Below are 23730 nucleotides of genomic sequence, written 5' to 3'. Positions count from 1 at the left end.
CTCCTGCCCTCTTCCTCTACAGCCGCTGATCCAGAAAAAGCTGCGGCAATAATCTGGTGCTAAACCTTCAGATCGAATAGCTTTGCTGTTAACAAAATAATCCTATAGAATGACTTGGCTCTCAGCTGAGAGCAGGAGGAAGATCTGGGCAGTGTATTACTGTCAGGGCACAGCACCAGGAAACTGAGCTTTACTATGTGTGCTCTGGCAATGGAGCGCACACGGAAGTAACATTTATAGCATGCAGCCACTGCTCTGTCTCTTAATTCTTAATCCTTTGCCCATCACACTATGGTTGGGGAGTTTTCTGAGGGGAAAGCAAGGCTAATTTCTAGGCTTACTCTTGAGAAATAAATAAATCTGGCTGTGAAGTTTTGCTCCTTTCCTCCTTTGTTTAGCTGCCAGCTGAGCTGACTGCTCTGCCCTGCCTCTCTCTGTTCACTTCTGCAGTGAGCATACCAGGAGGGTCATGAGCCAGAGGTATCAAGGGGAGCTTCATCACCCAAACAGCTCAATCCCCTGACACCCACTTTCCTCTTGTGCTGACACTATCAGCTCGTCATGAGGCCAAGACCACCAATGTGCCTCCTGTTTGGAGCTCAGGGCAGAATATAAATGGTTTTGTGCATCACCACTGCTGCCCAAACCCACAGAATAAGGGACAAAAGAGTCACTTTGAGACCAGCATGTCTGCCACGTGGTAGTGTGCTAATGACACTGTGGATTAGCAATGTGGCATTTGAAAGCATTTCCCCCCCCCACCTGTAGGAACATGGTAGTAGTAATGAAAGTCTGAAGCTGTGTCTTTGGTTCCTTTCCAATTTAAAGATTAGATACAAGACTATATAAGGCAAGAGATTTGGTGGCTGGTCTCTAGATGTATGGTAAATCTTTCTCCATTTCCTCTGGCCAAATCTGTGAAAGCAAGCTAGAATCCTGACCCAAAGCATAATCCCCAGCTGCTGTCCAGTTGCTGGCATATCTCTGCCTCTGAGAAATGATGTTACATTGATGAATCCCAGGTTTTATTTTAGAGTATAATAATACTGATAATCAGGGACTTGTCTCTAAGGATCTGTTCTGCAGAAATACTATGATGTTCAGAAAAACACCCTCTCTGTTAACAGCAGTGCTTACTGAACCTTCAGCTGGCTTGCATTTGTGTTGAAGTATTTTGCTAAGCATGGCCAAAAGGAGGTGTATAAATGGCAGATTGGTAGTTCACAGTAAAAAGTTTCTCCTCAGAGGCTTTTCAGGAGAAAATGAGGAGATGCTTTCAATATAAGGTCTCGGCCAGCTAGAGACATCCATAGTTCAGACATAGTGCAGTTGTCCCATAAAGCAAAATAAAACTTTCCTTAACTGTAAAGCTGCAAATGTCACATTACTAATTGGAGCCCCAGGAACAACGGGGTTGTGGTTCAGTCCTACTTGGTTAACATTTCTCAGCCTCTATGTGAGCTTGAACTTTCGATTCATTCAACACATTAATGCTAAACATTGTTGAAGCCACCAGGTCTCTCTCCTATGGACTTCCTATTGAAACTATTAGTTTTACAGGATCTCTGTTCCCATATATGTAGTTGTTTAAAATTGCTGGAAAACATTTAGCTAGGCTTGTTCAGAACTGGATCTTTGCTCATTTCCAAGGTTCATGAACCTTCACAACTCTCTAGGTGAACTTGGCCTGACTTTCCTACGTAAAACCAAATCCCAGTCCAGCTCAGTCTCATTTGGTTTCATGTTTCACTACAGACTCATTTTACAGCTCAAGATTTAAAGACCTGAGTGTGGGACAGAAACAGGGCTCGCATAAACACAGGCAATAGCTGTGATAATAGTTGTACATCTCATTTGTCATATCTGATGCTGAAATGTATTTCACTATAGCGAATCTTGCAGTTACTGTGATGTGAATTAGTCGCAAAGCAGAAACAGGAGTTGTTCATATGTTAAAATAATTCTACCAAAGTTCGATTTACTTCAACACTCTGTTTGGTCTAAGGCATTGCAAGGTTGCAAAAGTACCCAAATGCAGAGGCAGGCAGCTCTGTTTGTTCTGAAATGACCACAAAAGGGCAAAGACATAGGCTAGAAATGTACACTGTAATGCATAGTATGTGAAGTCTGCCGAAAAGTCTGAATTAGACAATTCGCTCATACTATTTCCCTATAAAAGCCCAAAGAGGCAATGCTTTATGTCAAGAAGCATGAGTCAATCCCCAGAGGAGGATGCTCAAATGGAAAACAGATCGAATGAGGGCTCTGCAGGCTGTGCTGCTGCAGGTCCTGTCCCTTGAAGTGAAAAGCAGAGGAAGGGAGGAAAACTGGGATCGGTAACAAATGACGTGATGGCAGAGTGTCAATCACAGTGGAATTTCATCCTGGCCCCGTGTTACAGCAGCGCTGAGAGAGCTGCTCCAGCAAAGGCTGCATCAGCACTTTGTTCAGTTTATACTCCCATTTACTATCTGCCCTTCAGGCTGAGGCTGATTGTTCTACGAGTCAACCTGGCAACAGTTCTCCTCATGTATTTTCAGCTGAAGAATTGTTTAACTTCTCAGTCCTGCAGCCTCAGTCCCAGCTTATCCCACCACAATACAATTTTCTTAGAGTGGCTGTGGTTGCAAGCCTGAAATGCAGGCTCTGTAGCAAGGACAAGGGTTGCACAGAGCCCCATCCCCAGAAAACACCTGGACCCTCTGCCCCTCCTCTCTTTAGGCTGAAAGCCCTTTGGAGGCAAATGGAAATGGTGGGTATTTTCGAGGTAATTTCCAGCTAGTTTGAATATGAACATTGTATGAACATTGTGTGCACCAGGGAACACGACTTACAACTGCAAGCAGCAGAATAGTCCTATCTAATCAGTTACTGCCTGTCAGCAAAGCTGGAATAAATGCATCTTCTGCATCTAATTCTGTTGTGAAGTAAAATGCAATAGCTTAAAATCCCCCATCTTTGTAATGGGACATGAATGCAGTCAGCTTGCCTGATAGGTGATGGCTCATTAACCCAGCATAACTTGATCAGACCAAGCTGAGAGAATAAACAGCAATCAATTACTGGAATGAGATGCTCCTCTCCCAGAAGCTCTGATGTTGCTTAGATAGGAAACTAAAGCACCACTCGGTATAGTGTGAAGCCTCTTGCTGAAATCAATCTCTGTGCCTAAAGTTTGGAGCATGGTAAATATGTCACCAGTTCCTAAAGCATCTCCTGGGACCTGTATACCAGGAAGACTGACTTCCACGTCAGACAAGCTGACAGAAAATGTGGAATTAGTAGGCACTTGGATAAAACTGATAGACTGGGGAGGAGTTAGTGTGGCATCTGTGGGGAGAAATCACACTTCACAAATCTATTACAACTATTTGAAGTGTCAAACAGCCCTTAGCTGAGGCTGAGCTGGCTGATGGAGCCAGAAGGCTTTTAACAACCCACTCACAGGGAAGGAAAGACTTTTCATCAATTGCAAACTTGTAACACTAGCAAACAAAGGACAAAAATCCTCAGATTTTTCACTGAAGTGTTTTCCAAACATTCTGGATTGTGGCAAAAAAAAGTGATCGTGTTTGCTAATAATGCACAGTTATTTACAACTACAGCTGACTGCAAAGAGATGCAGAAGGATCTCCTGGTACTGAAGGGTTCATGGAACCACAGAATGGTTTGGGTTGGAAGGGACCTTAAACCTCATCCAGTTCCAATCTCCTGCCATGGGCAGTGACACCTTCCACTAGAACAGGTTGCTCCAAGCCCCATCCAGCCTATCCTTGAACACTGCCAGGAATGGGGCAGTACAATGGGGCAGAGATACTCATTAAAACTGGCAAATGAGATTTGATTTTGCCAAAGGCAAGGTAGAGCACACAGGAGAGAGGCACCCCAATCACAAGCACACCTGGTTATCAGTGCTTTGGAAAGTGTACTATGGATTGGCCTGTGGAAACATCAGCTCAGTGTTCACTAGAGACCAAAAGGTAGGACTTAGCACAGACAAATAGCAAATTGCACAGAAAACACTCTTTATGATTAAAAAAATCCCTGGCGTACAGATTCTGTATGCAGTCCTATTCATCTTGTCTCATGAAGGGCACAGTGGAAAGAGGAAGAAAACAAGTGACAGGATGAGTGCTTTCAAGGGATATGAGAGAGGGCTTCGATCACACGTGACACAAAGAATACAACACTGAAGCTCCTCGACAGGGACTGAAAATGTAACAGGATTCAGTGCAGGTGAGATTCAGGGAGGAGACACCTGGCAGTCCCTGACCTATTGGTGGCTGCAAGGAGGAGGTCATGCCAAGGGAAGGATCTCTGCAGGCTTCCCTCTTCTTGCTCTCACTCCCTAGCTATGGTTATGTGCTGGGTTTGATGGGCCTTTGATTTGACCTCAGAAAGAGCTGTTCCTATGATAGTTTCTACCCTAGCTGCCATTAGGGTACATTCATATGCTCTTTTCTAACTGAAGACTTTACTGTCCTGTCCTGCTCCAGCAGCTTGCCATGACCATCTCCTGAAGATAATTCTTACTTTTTCCAATGCGAATTGCTCTTGGCCCTTCTCAGTCAAAGCCATGTGTGTTAGTGAGGTCTCTTTATCTGAAATGCTTAAGCTAAACGGCTGATTTGCATTGAAATGCTTTTAGGAATCAGCAAGCAATCTCTCCTTTTTAGGAGGTGGGAAGGTGGTGGGAAGATAAGGGCACTGATTTCCTTTTTGTGCACAGCTACAGGATGGAAGAGACTTTTCGGGATCAGGTATATGAACCTGGACTGGTTTATAAATCAATCCACCTTTTGGATGGAAACTCCCATTCTGGTAAAGAAGTTTTGGGTTTATTTAAATTCGTGCTCAGTCAGTACTTACTTTAGATATACCAAACAAAAGCTAGGTAAGGTTATCTACCCTTGTTCTCAGTGCAACAGGTTAAACTCACAGCCAAGATCCTAGTGAGAAACTTTTCCTGAGAAGTCCTAAAATCTGGTGATGGATGAACCTATGCCATGAACTGAGGATGGCTGTTTTTCAACCAGTAAGTGAAATATCTCTTGTGACCAATCTCACTGTGAAAGTCCAACAAGGCAAGCAGTAGATCTTGAAAGGAGAGCTGGCCAGATAAGAGTATTTGATTATGAAGGGGAGAGGTTTTGGGCTGTAATGGGAGTGGAAATACTAATGAAACACTGTACCAGAGGAAAGGACTATCTTTCTGCTAGGATTCAAGCTATTTTGTACTGTGTCACCCACACCAATGTTCATAGCAGCTCAGCTGTGTACCTACATACCTCCAAATCTGTCATGTTGTTAATATTTTGGAGATTTTTTTAGTCCTTTTAACAGAAGAGTTTAGCTTTTCCAAAGAAAAACATACAAAATTTCACCATCAATGACTGAAGTCCTGAAACACAAGGTTAAATAGCCAGGAGCAAGGGGCCTGCTTTCCCGAAAGCAGGATTCTGGAGGGCTGCAAAGGGAAGACACCCAAATTATGAGCTACGCTGGCGTGCTGAAGCTGCATGTAGGAAGGTATCCAGTGATTGTTGGAGAATAGCTTGTCTTGGTCGCTGACCAGGATGATTGCATGAGAAAGTTATTGCTCTTACCAGACATACACCACGCACTGCAAGTCAGTGGCCAAAATCAATTAGGAGTGATCACATCACACCACAGAAGGCAAATATACTGTCAATCTTCCATTGAGCAACAGGACTGCTTATTAGCTTATTGAGGATGTCATAGGAATAGCAAGGGGTGAATAGTTCATGACAGATTATTTATGCATCAGATTTCCTCCCATCTGGTCTGTTTGCAAACTGACCTTGACTTTCCCTCATATACTCTTAATTCAGAACTACTTGGTAACTAATTTTGGTGGCACAGCTTATTTGAGCCTTCTGATAGCTTAGAAGTGGGCTGGTTCTGTAATGGCTCTTAACTCTCTCTATCCAGAAGCTTAAAGGAAGCCCATATCACGCTGGAGATGTACAGGGGGACTCTATCATGATGGAGATGTTTTATGGAAGCAGTATGGTGAGATACAGAGGGACCCAACAGCCAAGTGCCAGGAGCAGAACCCCTCTTCTGCCTTCTTTTGAGCTCAGTGCTTTACCCCCTGAACTTGGCATCCACAGCCATATGCAAAGCCTGATGATATCCCTGAGTGCCTTCCTACTGACCCCTGTAGGTTTTGGGTCAATGCTGGATCTCCTTACTCCTCTGTATGTGATATCACAGCCTGCTTTCATCCAAATGAGTGGTGAGGTCACACATTCAGGCCCCCAGGTCTGCAAGTACTGAGGTCAAAACCCATTTCAGTCAGGGGAAATAGAGCAGAAAAGTATTTGGCTCTACTCAGAAACAAGGGAGAGGAGAGGATGAGCTGGGCAAGGACCCACATGTGCTCAAAAAGAACGTTGTCTGATGCTTTGCAGACATGGGGAGGAATGCTTCGCGAGACCAGGCCGAAGGAGCTGCTACAGCTCTCACCTCAGAATAAAAGCCCATTCAGAAGGGGCAGGAAAACAAGCCATTTCTCACAAAGCCTGCCTGTGTTATCAGGTCTTGAGCTTGCTAACACTTTTACTTGGCCTGTGCAGCTGGGATCTGCAATGCTGAGAAGTGACAAGCTTCTTCCTGACACCTAGGAAAAACAAGGTCAGAGGCACTCCCAGCATGGGTAGTGCTTTGGTGGTCTAGTGAAATCACTGATGAGACACGGCCACTTCTGCATTTTCTAGGGTGTCACAATCCGGGGTCATTTTGATGAAAGTCTGGTTGCGTTCGAAGAGCTCTAATTATTCCTCCTGGCAATGTGAAGGACCAGAAATTGTCTGCAACATGTAGAAAGTTCAGGGTCACCCTGACCCAAGCTCTGAATCAGACTGCCCACAAAGTGTCTGTCTCCATGGGCAATGTGTTTGTGATTTCCCTGAATGCAAGTAGGGTCCTGGGACAGTCCCAGAGAGCAGATGCTTTCTGAGGTAGCTTGGGAAAAGTGCTTTTGCACTTTGGGCCGGAACTGTGAAGAGCAGGAATCTGTCCGAAGACACCTGCCCTGGCTGCTAAATGCGTAGTTGATTCAGCAGTGTTAGGTTCAGCTCTACCCAACATAAAATCATAGAATCACAGATTGGTTTGGGTTGGAAAGGACCTTAAAGCTCATCCAGTTCCAGCCTCCTGCCACGGGCAGGGATACCTTCCACTAGAACAGGTTGCTCCAAGCCCCATCCAAGCCTTGAACACTGCCAGATGTTTAACCTCTGGCAGGTTAAAGCCATTCCCTCTTGTCCTGCTCCTACAGGCCCTTGTCAAAAGCCCCTCTTCAGATTTCTTGTTGGCCCATTTAGGTATGTGAAGACTGATCTCCCCTGAGCCTTCTCTTCTCCAGAGGTGCACAAAGGTGCCATGGAAGTGCCAGTGAAGTGAACACTAGCCAAGGGGCTGGCTGCTGCGCTAGATGTTAGAGACAGCAGCCACCAAGTGATGTGAATATTTTCTGAAAGGGAAAGTTCACAGCAGGATATAAGGGCAAATCAAAGAAGCCCTCGAGAATTCCTAAATCCTACAAAGCTGTAAGTTCCGTGAACTCACACATATTGTGGTGACGAATCAGATACAAGGAGATGGAAGAAGTTGCTCATTCTGGCAGGCCCTTCAAGGGCACGTAGATTGCCCAAGCTCTCTTTAACAAAATAAACAAGCTTTTCTTTTTCTTTAACAAAAAAAGCCATCACAGCTGGTTTTTCAGGGAGTTTCTCTGTCAGGAAGCAATGAGGTCTTACTGCCTGATTGATAAAACACACACAAACTTGAAGTAAAGAGGTTTCATCTGTTGTGGTCTTCAGGGCATCACTGCACTCTGTAATATTAAAGATCACTCTGCTGACTCACGCTCTGCTCTCTGGAAACTGAAGCCCTCTTGGCAATTCCCTTCCTTTCCACCCTCCACCCCTGGCATTTTTTTCCTTGACAGCAGTTTTCCAATTTCTTTTTCTTTTTTCTTTTAACTCAGACTCCATCCAGATGAGTATAGCTTGTTGAAGGCAGTGTTTTGCCTCCTCTAATCCTATTGGGAACAGATGGAAGATTACAGAAAAGCATGCCAGGGTGGCTGGAGAAAATGCTGCAATATCTATAGCTGCCCGTGTACTGTTATCTTGCACACATCTAGCCAAATGCAAGGCAGACCTGGATGTTTCTTCCCAAATCACTTGAAAAGATTTAGGGTGAGAATTGTGAACATTTCAAAACTACTTTAATTTCAAAGCTTTATGGAAAACAATACAGTTTAAAACATTCAGTTGAAGTTTTTCCTAAACAATACTATTTCAGAGTGGGTTTTTTTTCCTGTCAAACCAATGATTTTACTTGGGATGTTTTTGTAAGATGAAGGTTAATCTGTTCTAACTGTTGCCAGATACACACCTCTGATATTTTTCCCCTTTGAAAGGTCATATTTTTTTCTTTCTGTGTTCTTCTCGGTGCGAGCTAATGTGGAACACACTTTGAGCATCCCTGGGAGGTGGTTTGCTCAGGGCAGAAAAGAGTTTCAGAACCAAGTTGTGTTTCCAGAGTCCTCACAGCCCTCATCTCATTTCAGCCTGGTGTTCAATGTCTATTCTAGTCACTGACTGCTGTTCTGAAAACAGCAAACCCCCAGTGGTCAGAAATTCCCAGTCTGACTTGCTGGCCTCAAGCATCTCTGCTGAGAGCCAGCAGGGTAGATGGGGGGGGGGGGGACACACATCACATGCAACATTATTAACATTATTAATGCTTGGGGAATATTAAAAAGAAAACACTAAAAAAGCCTTTGAGCAACCTGCTCTAGTGGAAAACATGGCAGGGGGTTGGAACTGGATGAGCTTTAAGGTCCCTTCCAACCCAAACCATTCTATGATTCTATTACTATGCTAACCTTGCCCTTTTTGAGTTTTTTCTTACTCATCACCTAGTTGCTACTTAGCATCTGATACTTAATGACAGTTTCAAGGTGATCCCCCAGCCTCTAAATCCCTTTTTCAGTTCATTGTTGTTGTCACTGGGTTTATTGTCATAATAAAAGCAATTATTATATTTCTAATCACAATGAAAGACCAGCTGGGTAATTTTGGCTTTTGCAACTGCAGGAAACTAGTTGCAAGAGCTGAGCTGAAAGCATAACATGTATTGGGTTTTGGAGGAGGAGGATGATATAATCCTGTTTTTCCCAGGAATGGCAGGTCAAAAGTGAGTAAGTACTGGCCACTCTCATGCTGTTACTAAGATTTTCTGTATCTGCTGCTGGAATTTCAAGCTTCCCCTTCTCTTTGCTAGCTCAGAGTTGTGTAACAACTTGAGATTCTAAAGGGGTTTTCTTTTAGCAAAAGTGTTGCAGAGAAAACCGTGACAAGTGCAAAAGGAAATCAGATATGCTCAGTTGTGTGATTAGGCTGAATGACCAATGTCCTTAAAGCCTGGTGTTGCCAATAAAAATCTTTCACATATTTTCTTCTAATAATGGCTACAGACTGTGTTAATCCAGTAAAACAGTCTGTTCAGCTCACACTTCTGCTTGCTCACGTAACTATTGTGGGTTTCTGCTGTTAGAATTGTAGTATCAGAGACTGGTTTGGGTTGGGAGGGACCTTAAAGCTCTTCCAGTTCCAACCCCTTGCCATGGGCACGGACACCTTCCACTAGAGCAGGGTGCTCCAAGCCCCTGTGTCCAACCTGGCCTTGAACACTGCCAGGGTGGGGCAGCCACAGCTTCTCTGGGCACCCTGTGCCAGTTCAACTGAAAAAAGGGAAGTAATGCTCTCCATAGCATTTTGGGGAGCCAAGTATTAGCATATCTACTAACAAGCCCATTGCAAATGCTAACACGTGCTCTTTGGTGCAGTGTTTTGCCCCTATGCATGGTTCATTCATTAAGACATATAAATTCTAAGTTATCTACGGAGTGGTTGTATTTCTTGTATGACGCTCAGTCAGGACCAATTTGTCTCTTAGTGCAACTGAAGTAATGAGTGTTAGGTGAGTTAGGGGGCTTTGGGAGGGTTGTTGGGGGTTTTTGAAAGCTTTTCTTTATGGTTGATACTTGTGATGCTATTGGCCTACTTGGCTTTTTTTTTCCCCATCTGCTTCTGCTTAGTTTGGTGATGAAATGCACATCCAAGCAGAAAGAAGGAGAACTGGCAAGAAGCAGTTTACTGCCCTGTCTCAGAAAAGCTTCTTGTGAGAAATTTGGAATTAAAACAGAACAGGCCAGAAGTGCAGTTGATGACCTGATCATCCATAAACTAATCAGCAGAGCTGCTCCAATTCATACAGGTTTCAGTAGTTGAGATTCTGGCCACAGATCTCTCATTTCTGGAGAGCAAGAAACAAACGAGCTCCTCCAGCATTCTTCTTGCACAAGAAAAGGCACACTTGTTTAGTTTAAGATCTTGCTGCTCTTTCAGCCAAGGAGCAGCCATATGAGCTCTCTCTGTATAAAGCAAATAACCATTTGAGGGAGCCAGCTTTATGGGACACTGAAAGGGACTGAAAGAGTAGAAAGATATCTAAATCTCTGTCCTGCCTTTCAAGACTGTGCCTTTTTAGGTCCATCTTTACTGGAGACAGAAGAGCAATAAGGGCACAAGATCACCATCCATTTCTCCAAATCATGGGTACCCCAGGCCCATGTGAGGGACTGTGTGATGCAACTGCTATCACAGCCTCCCAGGAAAGTCACTGTTTTTGCAGGACCGGGAACATTTTCCATGTTCCTGCTTGCTGGAACATGAGTGTTTGAGGGCAGGCACCATATTGTTTTGTTCTGTTTCACACAATACTTGGCAAAGAGGAAAGAGAAGGGTGTCTTGGCTCTCTACCAGGTCTCCAAAGTGCTAAAATATTACTAGCCCTGTAATAAATCTCCATTTTTTATCATTGTCTGACACTCTGCAGCTTATTTTGGCTCTGGGAATCTGCAAATTTGGACAAAAAATGTGAAAATTTGTCAATGTGGAGCAAATGAGAGCACCCAGCTTTAGTCTGTTTAGCAAGACACAACTATGATTCACTGCTCTGTGGTGAGAAGCGCACAGGATTTCCTGGAAACAAATTCAGGCCTTGACAGAGCTGTTTGATCTTCAGTTGATGTTTTGTTTTTGTTTTCTGAGCAACAATAACATCATTGTAAGTTATAAACAGACCTTTTTTCCTTGTCCTCAAAGTGAGTCATTAATTAGTTAACAACATGAATTAATTACTGCCTGGCCATAATTAAAGGGGCCATATTTGTTTTATCTGCTATGTTCTTTCTAATAGTGCATTTGTACTAACAGTCTCTCAGTATCCAGTTCTCTCTGCCCCCCTCAAGATCAGCTCTCCTTAAAGCCTGGTACAACACCTATCCCTATGGGATGTAATGAAATGCAACCATCAGGCTTACCCAGAGATGAGATATGCAAAATAATTACTCTTGTATGACAAAGAGAAGCCCCACAGGCTGGGTTCACAAAAGAATCCCTTGTTTTTTCCTTAAGGTTTGACCCATGCCTGCACTGCTCACCAGAGAGCCACGCTGTTACCTTGGAATGGGAATGTCAGTGCTGAGTTTATGGCCTGAACCTTTTGGCAATTGCTTTGTCATCATATTTGGTGGCTAAATAAATGGTTTGTCCAATACATTCCTGAGAAGGTCTTGCTGATGGGGCTGTGGACAGTTTATATGTGCATATTTCAAACTCCTAAAAGAGGACACTTCATATGTCCTCAAATAAAACAGAACTTACTCTTTGATGGAGGTATTTCTGGTAGACCAGCAGGCAAGAAACAAAAGCCAAGCCTGGGAGTGCCTGCCCTCTTTCTGGGAAGCCAGTCTGTGCTTGCCTCTTGCCCTACCCTCAATGGCCTGTGTCCTGTTGACCTTATAACAGTCTTCCAATATCTAATGGGACTGACAAGAAACCTGGAGAGGGGCTTTTGGCAAGGGTTTGTAGGGACAGGACAGGGGGGAATGGCTTTAACCTGCCAGAACAGGGGAGATTGAGATTAGACATTGCAAAGAAGCTCTTCCCTGTGAGGGTGCTGAGGCGCTGGCACAGGGTGCCCAGAGAAGCTGTGGCTGCCCCATCCCTGGCAGTGTTCAAGGCCAGGTTGGACACAGGGGCTTGGAGCACCCTGCTCTAGTGGAAGGTGTCCCTGCCCGTGGCAGGGGTTGGAACTGGATGAGCTTTAAGGTCCCTTCCAACACAAACCAGTCTGGGATTCTGTGATTCTATGCCACATGTCCTGAATTAGGTGCAATGGTTTGTCCTTTGAACTGAGTTTCAGTAACCTGTTAGTAGAAATGAATGAGACATGCTGCACAGACAGCAAGTGTAGTAAGTTCCAGGAGCATACCCCTCTGCCAGATCCCTTCACCAAACTTGTAATAGAGAAGACTAGTGCTGAAGCAGAGTGAATCTGAAAACCTGTTCCGTGCTTCACAGCATCTCTTAGTAACTCACCATTACACTTTAAAAATGCATTCCCCCCCAGCACCTCAAGCCAAATAGAAACCTGACGTATTCAAAGGGAAAAAATAATCTGATGGCTTCCTTTACTGAAGTGATAAAACTGCCTTGGTGATTCCAAATTGCTCTGTGTATCTGGGGGACAATTACTTGTCATTCTTGAGAAACTCTTGGTCAGACTGGGCCATTAGTGGGCAGCCCAGGAAAGCTCAGGCATCTATATTAAAAACCTGTGACTTTACCAGATTCATCAGATCCTTCTTGCTCTTTCACTGTATCCTTCCTCAGTCTGTATGCTGCCAATCTCTGAAGGACTTGTTATGCCCAGAGGTACTGCATGTCAGGCAAATCCATTCAGTGCAAACAGGAAAAAGCGAGCCTTCCTTCCTTCCTTCCTTCCTTCCTTCCTTCCTTCCTTCCTTCCTTCCTTCCTTCCTTCCTTCCTTCCTTCCTTCCTTCCTTCCTTCCTTCCTTCCTTCCTTCCTTCCTTCCTTCCTTCCTTCCTTCCTTCCTTCCTTCCTTCCTTCCTTCCTTCCTTCCTTCCTTCCTTCCTTCCTTCCTTCCTTCCTTCCTTCCTTCCTTCCTTCCTTCCTTCCTTCCTTCCTTCCTTCCTTCCTTCCTTCCTTCCTTCCTTCCTTCCTTCCTTCCTTCCTTCCTTCCTTCCTTCCTTCCTTCCTTCCTTCCTTCCTTCCTTCCTTCCTTCCTGCCTGCCTGCCTGCCTGCCTGCCTGCCTGCCTGCCTGCCTGCCTGCCTGCCTGCCTGCCTGCCTGCCTGCCTGCCTGCCTGCCTGCCTGCCTGCCTGCCTGCCTGCCTGCCTGCCTGCCTGCCTGCCTGCCTGCCTTCCTGCCTGCCTGCCTGCCTGCCTGCCTTCCTGCCTGCCTGCCTGCCTGCCTGCCTGCCTGCCTGCCTGCCTGCCTGCCTGCCTGCCTCCCTCCCTCCCTCCCTCCCTCCCTCCCTTCCCTGTTCTAGTGTGTCTACCCTTTATAACAAGAGACATCTTGATGCTTTGCTAGGTGTGATACACACCCTACATTGGCAGCCAGCATACATACATACCTATATCTGAACCAAGCACTTGCTTGCACAGATGTCCACTCAGTCTTCTTCGTTGTAGAGTTTTCAGGTTAGTGGGTTTATATGTGCTCCAAGACTTGACAGGCTGAAAGAAATGAGATATGGCTAGTTGTCACCATGTATGATTTGTGTGGTCCTTGGGGGAACTGCAGGAAGCTCTAGGAGTGAATTCGTCCCTCCCTATCCCTCCCAGGGAAAGATCCAGCCATTTCACCAGGGCAGTACAGCCCTCCGGAGGTGTTTGGGTGGGACTCGTGAGGGGCCTGTGCCTGGGACAGTGCTGGAAGGGCTGTGGCAAGACAGAGGTACCTGAGGAAGTCTGTGGTGGTGAGAAGGGAGTGGGGCAGCATTCCAAGCAGAACTGAGACTCTTCCAGCAATGGAAGTGTTCCTGATAAGAGGCCATTAGCCCACCCTGCCTGGGGTCAGCTTCCCTGCAGGTGTGAGTCCTCCTTCCTGCTCATGGCCCCAAGCACACTCTTCTCCCAACACAGCGGTTGCAGCTTGGCCCTTTAGGCAAGATTACACCAACATCAGCTGATGTCATGATCTCATTCCCAAATGCTTTCCCATATGCTTGAGGTTTCTTTAGCAGGTAAGGAAGAGCTGGGAAAACAAAGACTCCTCTGCTGTGTTTAGCTCCTCCTACCTCCTTTGAGCTCTAGTTCATTTGACTCAGGCTTAGCAAGCCATGTCAGCATCTCTGTATCTTCATCCTGGCTTTAAACGCACCCTGTGAAATGTTAATGCTGGCTTCAGCTACCTGAGTGTGGGATCACACTAGACAAAGGGGTCAAGGCATTGAAAGCATTGCGGAGATATTCTACAGCCCTCGAGGTCCAAAGGCCACTGACTCCCCTCTGCGTGTAGAATGGAGGAGTAATGAGGGAATTGAAGAGCTGTGTGTTTGGGGTTTTTTCTGCTGCTGTCTCACAGGTCTCTTGGAAGATGTGTTGGGCCACTCGAGCAGAGATTGTGACATATCTGCTGTCTGTAGGGGTTGTGCATGTAGCCAGGAGCCAACATGGACTTGACCTCTGATTATGAGCCCTGGAATGCAGAAGTCTTGGGAGCTGCACACCAGACACCAAATACCCTCTCTTTAGCTGCAGCTTCTTCCTCCTCCCCCTCATGCCCTCTCTTTACTCTGGAGAAACTAGCCCGAGGCCGTGAACCAGCAGTAAATAGTAACAACAGCAGCTCAGCAGTGATGTGTGTTCCCCACTGTGCTGGAGGCCCTGATGATAGGAGTCTTTGTCCCAGCCACAGGCACTGCAGTGGCTTCTGCATGATATTTCGCTCAAAAGGTGGGCTTTGGGGCCACTGCTTGCTACTGGTGAGAGCAGATTCCCTATTCCTCAGTCGAGGTAGCATGAAAGACAAATCCTTGCCTATCTCTTCACAGACAAGCAAGCTTCCCAGCAGCTTATGCAGGACACAAGGAGTTTTATAGGGAGTCCCAGGGTATGAAGACAGGCTGAGAAAGTTGGGGTTGTTCAGCCTGGAGAAGAGAAGGCTGCGTGGGGACCTCATAGCAGCCGTCCAGTATCTGAAGGGGGGCTATAAGGATGCTGGAGAGGGACTCTTCATCAGGGACTGCAGTGACAGGACAAGGGAGAATCGGTTCAAACTAAAACAGGGGAAGTTCAGGTTAGATAAAAGGAAGAAGTTGTTTAAGGTGAGAGTGGTGAGGCACTGGAACAGGCAGTGTTAAAGGCCAGGTTGGACAGAGCCTTGGGTGACATGGTCTAGTATAAGGCGTCCCTGCCCACAGCAGGGGGGTTGGAACCATATGATCTTAAGGTCCCTTCCAGCCCAAACCATTCTGTGATTCTATGATTCTATGGTCAGTGCTTCGTGCTGCCCCAGTGCTGCTGTCCCTCATGGACAGCACTAATCCAGACAGCTGCAACCTGCTGCAATCCTGTGGAGGTGCGTGTAAGGTGTGTGCATGCTTTGGGATGTGGGGGGGTCATGCTCATGGCTGGCTGGGAAGAACCTCTCCCATTCATCACTGCGGAAAAAACGTGTTTTGCTTCCTGAAAGATGTATTTCGCTGCTGTCCTGGGAAGGCTGCGTGTGAAGGGCTGTCGACAAGTATGAGTGCTGATATTCCCACCCTCTTCCTCCCTTGGAGGAACGTGGCTGTGGGCAGAGCGCCTGGACAAAGAAGTGAGGATGGGCCTCATTTTCACATTTGGCTGGACGGGCCCACTGTGTGGCTGGGGAGAGGCTGCAGCTGCTCCCTCTTTATCCAGCCCAGTTGTCGAATGTGACTGCCTCTGCCCACCTTCAAGAGCAATGCCTTTCTTCCTTGGAGCTCCATGAGCTCTCTGGTCTTAGCAGAGCACAGTTGCAAGCACAGGAGCAATGGCTGGGCTGATGTTGCATCTGTTTCTAATAATCATAGGATCATAGAACCCCAGGCTGGTTTGGGTTGGAAAGGACCTTAATATCATATAGTTCCAACCCCCTTCCATGGGCAGGGACACCTCACACTAGACTGTCACCCAAGCCTCTGTCCAGCCTGGCCTTGAACACTGCCAGGAATGGAGCATTTACCACTTCCTTGGGCAACCCATTCCAGTGCCTCACTACCCTCACAGTAAAGAACTTCTTCCTCATACTTAACCTGAACTTCCCCTGTTTCAGTTTTAACCCATGTCGTGGTTTAAACAAAGTCAGCCATAAACCACACAGCTCGTCCACTCACTCCCCGCTTCTTGCCCTCCCCATACACCCAGAGGGACAGAGAGGAGAACCGAAAGAATGCAACTCCCACGGGTTGAGATAAGAACAGTTTAGTAACTAAGGTATAACACAAATCACTGCTGCTACCACTGATAATAATAATGATAAAGGAAATAACAAGGGAAGAGAATACAACACCTCAACACCAGCTGACCAATAACTCGCCCCACTCCCCCCAGCCGAGCACCAACCGATACCTTGTCCAGCCCTGCAGTCCTCAGCCCTTCCGGGTAAATCCCAGTTACCTCCTGGGCATGACGTGCTGTGGCATGGAATACCTCTTTGGTCAGTTTGGGTCAGGTGTCCTGTCTCTGCTTCCTCCCGGCCTCCCCTCCTCCCTGGCAGAGCATGAGGCTCAGAAAGTCCTTGGCCAGACCAAACATTCGAGCAGCAACTAAAAACATCAGCGTTATCAGTGCTGCTCCCAGGCCAAAAAATCAAAACATAGCACTGCACTAGCTACTAAGAAAGAGAAAAATAACTGCTACTGCTGAACCCAGGACAACCCATAACCCCTTGTCTTACTGCTATAGTCCCTGATGAAGAGTCCCTCTCCAGCACTCAGTTTCTGTGACCGTAGTTTTAGTTAAACAAGCACAAAACTTAGATAAACTTTTGCTTTCATTTGTTATTTGAAATAGTCCAACCAGGCCAGGTCAGACAGGCCTTGTAGCAACCTGCTCCAGTGGAAGGTATCCCTGCCTGTGGGAGGTGGTTGGAACTGGATGAGCTTTAAGGTCTCTTCCAACCCAAACCATTGTACCATTCTATTATTCCATTATAAAAGCTTTGTACTCCTGCAGAGACTGTAAGAGTCCATGCCAGTAGATACTATTGGTAATAAGGAGCTGTGACAATCAGCTGCTGCATGTGGTAACAGGTATCTAATCAAAGAAGCTTGTTCCAGCCTGATCCGAGTGAAACCAAAAATGACACTGATCTGGGAAGCAGGGCATGACTGGCTGCCAGGTTTGAGGGGCCTCTGAACTCAGTGCAAGGTGCATCTGACAAAATTCCCACAAGGAATGGGCTTGGCAGCTTGCTCGGAGGGAGGGTAGATTGAAAACAACCACTTAGTTCTGCCACTGATTCAACGTGAATCTTACACAGGGCTCTTCTTAAAACCTCTAAAGCCTAGGTATTTTCTTCTTCCACACCTTTGATTCTCAGTTCTGATGAGGGAGTCCTCAAGAACTCCAATGGGAATCAAAAAGCTGTAAATAACCATTAGGTATATCAGGTTAGGTAGAAGGAAGAAGTGGATGAGAGCGGACATGCAAATGAAAGTGCCATGGGAACCACAAAACCTGAGCTTGAAAATACTGTCTCACAGAACAGTGTTTCTGTTGTGAGCACAACCACAAAACAAGAAACTCATCTCATGATAATTAGCTGTGTGGGTGTTCTTGTTTTTAAACACAGGTTTCCATATGCAAGAGATGTAAGCAGTTCCTACTTCATTTATCTTTGCTATTGAGTTCATGTACAAACAATCCAAATTCCAGATATGTTATTTCATGGTGATCAAGTGAATAAGATCCCATAGTACAGAGCTAGGTTAAGTGGCCCTAAAACTCTGAGAGGCATGTTCTGAACTTATGTAAACTGCAATTAATGGGATTGCTCCTAACTCTGGCTTTCTGTAAGCTGATATAACCTTGGCAGAGCTGTGTCTGTTTCTAGAGTATCTTGTTGTCTCCTCTTTTTCTTTCAGATTCCTTAAAGAAAGTAAATCTCCTTTATATCTAGAGGAGAACAATGGTTTGTGGAGAGATAGTGCATTATGGCATCCTTTAACATTCAGAGGTGGGGTGGAATACAGAACAAAAAGCAAAGTAGCTGGAGGACAGTCTCTGAATTACGTTCTCTGTGTCTAATGATCTCATTCAGCCCTATGAGGTGTTCAAGTACATGTCTGGGTAAGGGAAGCTGGAAGAATAGCTATGCTTCTGGAAGAAGTAGTGTAGTAACTCATGCCTTGCCAGCACACCTAGGTACCCCTCAGGATAGTCTTGGCTGGCAATATTTGCTCTATTTTGGTCTTTAAGAAGATAGAAAGCTGAGCTGCAAAGAGTAGGTTTCCCTGCTGAGGATACTGGGAGATTTCTACAGGACACATCTACCTACATCTAGGATTCTCAGTGCTTTTTGCAAAACTAAAGTGTTTTGTAAGAGGGAAACAATATAAGATTGTCCAGCTCCTTTTCTGCCATGCTCTTCAAACCCTAGGTAAAATGTCTGAAGTGGGAAGTTTGCCATAAATCATTGCTCTTGGCTGATCCTCACATTCTGTTTGCAGCATGCAGCTTTGTGGGGGGTTTTCTCCAGTGTTTATGCAATCCAGATAACCTTATTTGTTATTAAATGAGAATACAATGAAAACTTCAGTCAGCTGAGTAGGAAATCATGTGTACTTCCCCTAAATGCCAGGCAGGGCTAAGTGAGCTTTTAGATCCAGTGATTTCATGGTCCTCAAGGCTGAAACTGGATTCCAGCAATACCCACTCTTACTGTTATTCCAGTGATGACTAATCAGCCCTCTGCATTCTCCCTAGTTTGTCCAGCCCTGGCTCTGACTCCCCCTGCTCATGGTGCTCCTGGAAAGGATTAATTCTGATTGTCTTCTTTCCATTCACGGTGTCAGTGCCCAACAAAGGACAATTTCAAATTGGTTAAAGGGCAGAACACCTTGCCATTACACCTTCATTGAACTGAATGATTGAGGTGTCCAACTGTGCTGCTAGGTATTTCAGCCGAAGAGTAAAAAGGGTTGCTGCAAGGGCAGCAAAGAAACCTGTGGAGCAGTTCCCTGCCACTTTAAAGCCCGACATAATACATTGTTAAAGCGCTGGTTCTCAAGCCCTTTGGAGTAATGAGGGAGACCCCCACTAGTGGTGGATACAGCTCCCCACACATTCTGGCAACAGACACGAGTCACAGGCGGAACTGATCTTTCCTCTGTAGCAAAGGCTTTTTTTATGATTCTTTTTCTCATAGTTCTGTTTCCTGAAGTGATTCCATTTCTCAAGGTCATCCTAAGGCTGCAGATCCTCATGGCATCACTCTTCCAGCAGCCTCCCTGGCCTGATGGAGATCTCAGGATTCTTAGGGAAACTGAGAAGCAGCAATAGCTTGTCCCTGCACCAAGCTGTGCTTTCCTTGTGTCTCCAGCTATCTCCTTTCCTTTGGGGCTTGCACACTAGCATGTTGCTTCTGATTCTCAATTGAAGATGGAGATGTGACCTCATGTTTCAAGGTTCAGAAGTTAATCCTGTAACCATGTTGGATATGTCAGGGTCTGTAGAGCTCCAGGCGTTCACCCCCTGAGGTACTAAGGGCACTTCTTGGGTAACTTCAGCCACTGGAAGCTGGGTGTGTGGTTTCTGTAGGCGGGAGGTGCCTTTTGCAAATGCCAACCTCCATTCAGAGCACCAGAACCTGGTGTGACTTCCTTAAAGGACCTTGGGCTAAATGAGCCCTTGGTTGTGGAGAGAAGCTAAATGTTTTTTTTTGTGCCCAGATGACTGGTTAACTGGAACTTTTAGGTATAATTTTCTTCCTTACTGACCCTCTTCTCCCTATTATTCTCCTTTGTTCTCTAAATCAGATAAGTACAACCCAAAGAGTAAAACCAGGAACTGCAACAGGCATGAAAGCTGAGAGCCTGGGTCTGTCTGTCTTGGGAGAAATCAATTGGCCTTTGTACTCTTGAGATAAGGAGCACAAGGGGATAAGGGTTTGTGGCTGAAGTTTGTAAGTTCACAAATGTTATCTGCTTTGTGAAAAGCAAATATTTGATCAATCTCATGGTGTGGAAACTTGGGGGGGGATACGTACACAATCTTGAATTTGTGCTGTTATTGTTCAGATATAGTATGGGATGTCTCTTTGGCTTGAAATGGTGTATGAAGGGTCTAGTCAGCAGGATGTGAAAGGCCTCTGACAAAGAAAGGGTAAAAAGTTCACCATTAAAAAAACAACCTCCACATTCCTCAAAGGGGAAGCCTCTAGCCTCTGCTTAAACAGGCATCCTCTGGACGTAGGTAGACATCAGTGTGTAAGTGGACTGCAGAGAGGAAGTAGAAAGAAAAGGAGGTTCACAGGGTAAATCCTGCTTGCTGCAACATTCCCATGGGCTGGGAAGCACTCCTGGTCATCTCAAGGATTGCTTTCAGTGGGAAAAGTATTTTGAAAGATACATGGAATTGCAAAGCAAGAGAATTTTCTTGTGCTTTGTTCCACGTTTTTGCTGCCAGAAAACAAGAAAAGGCTGCTCCTTGCACATTTTCTCCTAAAGTCATTTCTGTAATGGCTACTTTATTAGAAAGGGAACATGGAAACTTACAAGAAGGAAATAAAAGCTCAGCCTAATTATCCTTGTTCACCGAATGTAGGTATGTCTCCACAGTGGCTCAAAGCAGAGGATCAATTTTATGAGCATCCTTCTTCCACAAGTAACTGGTGTTGTGTGCAGAGGGGAAGAATTCAAGGATACCACAAGACAGAATGAAGCGTCTGTGGACGTACCCACCCAACATCCACCAGTCCAGCCTGGGAACCTCTGAAGCCCCCAGGCTGTGTCTACATCTTTGGCCTGGTTTACTCTCTTGTGTATTCTGAGATGACTACAATATGATACCAAAATTTAGTATGTTCCTTTTCTACTTAACAGCATTTTACATACCAGAAATTCTTTCAGTAGCCCCATTTTTGAGAGGTTAAATATATTTTGACATTAATAACACTTAGATGATTTCACTGTCAGTTTACTTTCTCCACAACTTACTAGCAAAAAGAGCACACTTTTCTTATTACAGTAGATAATAGAAGCCAGATCACTCATTATTTTAAATCAGGGTGTTTCCATTCGGAATGATGAGTTGTTCCTTGCTTTTATCAATAAACCAGCTGAGAATTGGCTCATGCAACAAACCCATACATGTGGGTGTAAACCCAGACAGAATAAAAATAGCCTTTTGCACATCTTGGTGTGCAATTCCTTGCCTTCAGCCCCTGGTGAACCAAAATCTGACCAAATACTGTCTTGCCTACCAGAAACAGAGACTGGGAACAGAGCTTTAATGTCAACAGCCACCCCCTGAGCCCCAATAACTCTGAAAGCTGCAAATATGTCAGAGAAGCAGTGGGAAGAGCAAAGCCATGATAGGACTGGTTAGTGGCTGGGCTTGAGACAGCATCACCAAGATCTACAGTTTCTAACACGAGTGCTAAATGCAAAGCATATTGTGCAGAAGAGTAAAAAAAGTGAGAGGGAACTGCAGTCATCTCCCTCCCGTGTAGCTGAAGTGGGAGTCCAGGAAGTCTCTCTGAATGTGGAGATAAACCACATCCAGGGAATATTGCAGCATGTGAATATTGCAAAACACGTCTGGGGCATATGTGTGTAGTACTTCTGATGGGTGAGAGAAACTCAGACCTCACCATCTCTAATTCTTGCAATTTAGTGGAAATGGTTCCTGAGCTGATTCCAGCCAGGCAAATAGATGTGCTTTGGTCCTTGTCACTACTTCAAGACTTAACCTATGCAGTCCCCAAGACATCTATATGCATTTGAGGTGGTTTTCCACCTCAAATGTTTTCCATGCCAGGTCTCTTCAGTGGCAGACTTTCTCTTGCATGCATCTCCTTGAGCTGGGACAGCATCTCTTGCATCTCTCCTTTTCCCTGTGCAATGCTATGCATTTTCTGATCTCACCCAAGCTAGCTGACCTGGATTATCCCAAATTCAGTGAGGAGCTGGGCCATGTGCTGTGGCTGACTTAGCTCCCTTTTATCATTCCTTGTGGAAACACACCTCTGCTGGGCAGCAGACTGGCATTTCAGCCTTGACTCCAGCAGTATGTGAACTGCTGTCCCCAGGTGAGTTTATAGGTATGCTTTCTGTTTCCATGAACTTGATGTAGCAGATATCTGCTCATGAATAAATAACTGCAGGCAAGGTTCCTTCTCCAACATTTGTGATAGGCCTGCTTTCAAGGGGGTTTTTCTGCTGAACGTGAGCTCTCTTCTCCAACTGAAGCAGTGTCAGATCAGACTTCTCCAGCCTGAGGTCTAAGCAAAAACAAAAGGCTCTTTCTCTTTCAGCTCACACATCACACTGACATGTAATATTCACAGTGCCTGCTACAGGACCCCAAAGAGTTAAGCTGTTGCTTTGGCTAAAATCTATCCAAAAGAAACTGAATAAATTTAATTCTGCTATAACTGGATTCTGAGAGGTCTGATAGCATGAGGGAGGGAGGGAGGGAGGGAGGGAGGGAGGGAGGGAGGAAGGAAGGAAGGAAGGAAGGAAGGAAGGAAGGAAGGAAGGAAGGAAGGAAGGGAGGGAGGAAGGGAGGGAGGAAGGAAGGGAGGGAGGGAGGCAGGCAGGCAGGCAGGCAGGCAGGAAGGAAGGAAAAAGGGCTTTTTCCTGTTTGCACTGAGTGGATCTGCCTGACATGCAGTACCTCTGGGCATAACAAGTCCTTCAGAGACTGGCAGCACACAGACAGAGGGACGATACAGTGGGTTTATGTGAACTGAGGCTGTCAGCTAAGATACTTACTCATTTGTTTCTCTGCTCTCTCATGCATCCTTGCTTCAAAGTCTTACAGTGCTGAATATAAGCTGAAGGGACCAGTGCTCTGAGGGATGGAGATGCCTGTCCAGAGCATAAAATACGCTTGAGCAAACCTGCTCTGAGACCACAGAAGGCTTAGAGAAGACTAAGGTGATAATCTGGGCAAGCATGTACCAGCATCTGTGTGTGCCTGTGCACATGTGTGGTTGAGGACAAAGGCTGTTGTGGGGCTCTTGCCTGGCTTTGTGCTATTTTTACCTTTATTTCAAACAAACATTGTGGTCCTGTTCTTTGATGGGCTGAAGGACATGTGAGCCTCTTTTTCCCAGATACTTTTTCTGGGAATCTGTGTTCTCTCCTCAGAGCGCAGAATAAACAAACTAGAAATTTTGGGTTTTAAAATCAAAATAAATAACTATTGTTCTGCCTTTCCCCCTGCCTCCTTCCCTTCCCACCATCTCCCCAGCTGCCTTCCCTTGACCAGAGCATCCCTTGGGAGCTTCTCTGTCCCAGATGTGATGGCAGTCCTGAGATAACATATCCCACCATCTCCTCCTGCTGAGACCAGAAGCAAAAACCACCCCAAACCACTGAACCTTGCCTGCTATGAGAGCAAGAAAGATATCAAGGTCTTCTGAATCCCAGGCAATCCTAGTATGGCATATGGGGATGTAGATATGACCTTGTAGAGGGCCAAGAAGAAATCCAGAGACGGTTTTCTTATGAGGGAATGTGGAGACAGGCCAAGGGGAATGGCTTTAACCTGCCAGAACAGGGGAGACTGAGATGAGCTCTTAGGCAGAAGCTCTGTGAGGGTGCTGAGGCGCAGGCACAGGGT

General features: G+C 45.7%; 1 long non-coding RNA gene across 1 annotated transcript in view; it reads right to left on the bottom strand.

Annotated features, from left to right (window-relative positions):
* The window catches only part of LOC136009661 (uncharacterized), a 28358-nt gene extending 11769 nt beyond the window's left edge, over positions 1 to 16589 (bottom strand). The window contains exons 1-2 of the long non-coding RNA XR_010610615.1: positions 16510 to 16589; positions 13545 to 13647 (exon numbers count right to left, since the gene is read on the bottom strand). This is a non-coding gene — a long non-coding RNA (uncharacterized LOC136009661). The remainder of the gene's footprint in view (positions 1 to 13544; positions 13648 to 16509) is intronic.
* Positions 16590 to 23730: the final 7141 nt, after the last annotated feature.

The sequence above is a fragment of the Lathamus discolor genome, chromosome 3 (assembly GCF_037157495.1).
Source record: "Lathamus discolor isolate bLatDis1 chromosome 3, bLatDis1.hap1, whole genome shotgun sequence".
Lineage (NCBI taxonomy): Eukaryota > Metazoa > Chordata > Aves > Psittaciformes > Psittacidae > Lathamus > Lathamus discolor.
Note: the sequence above shows the minus strand (reverse complement) of the source record. Positions and strands in the feature narration are given on the sequence as shown.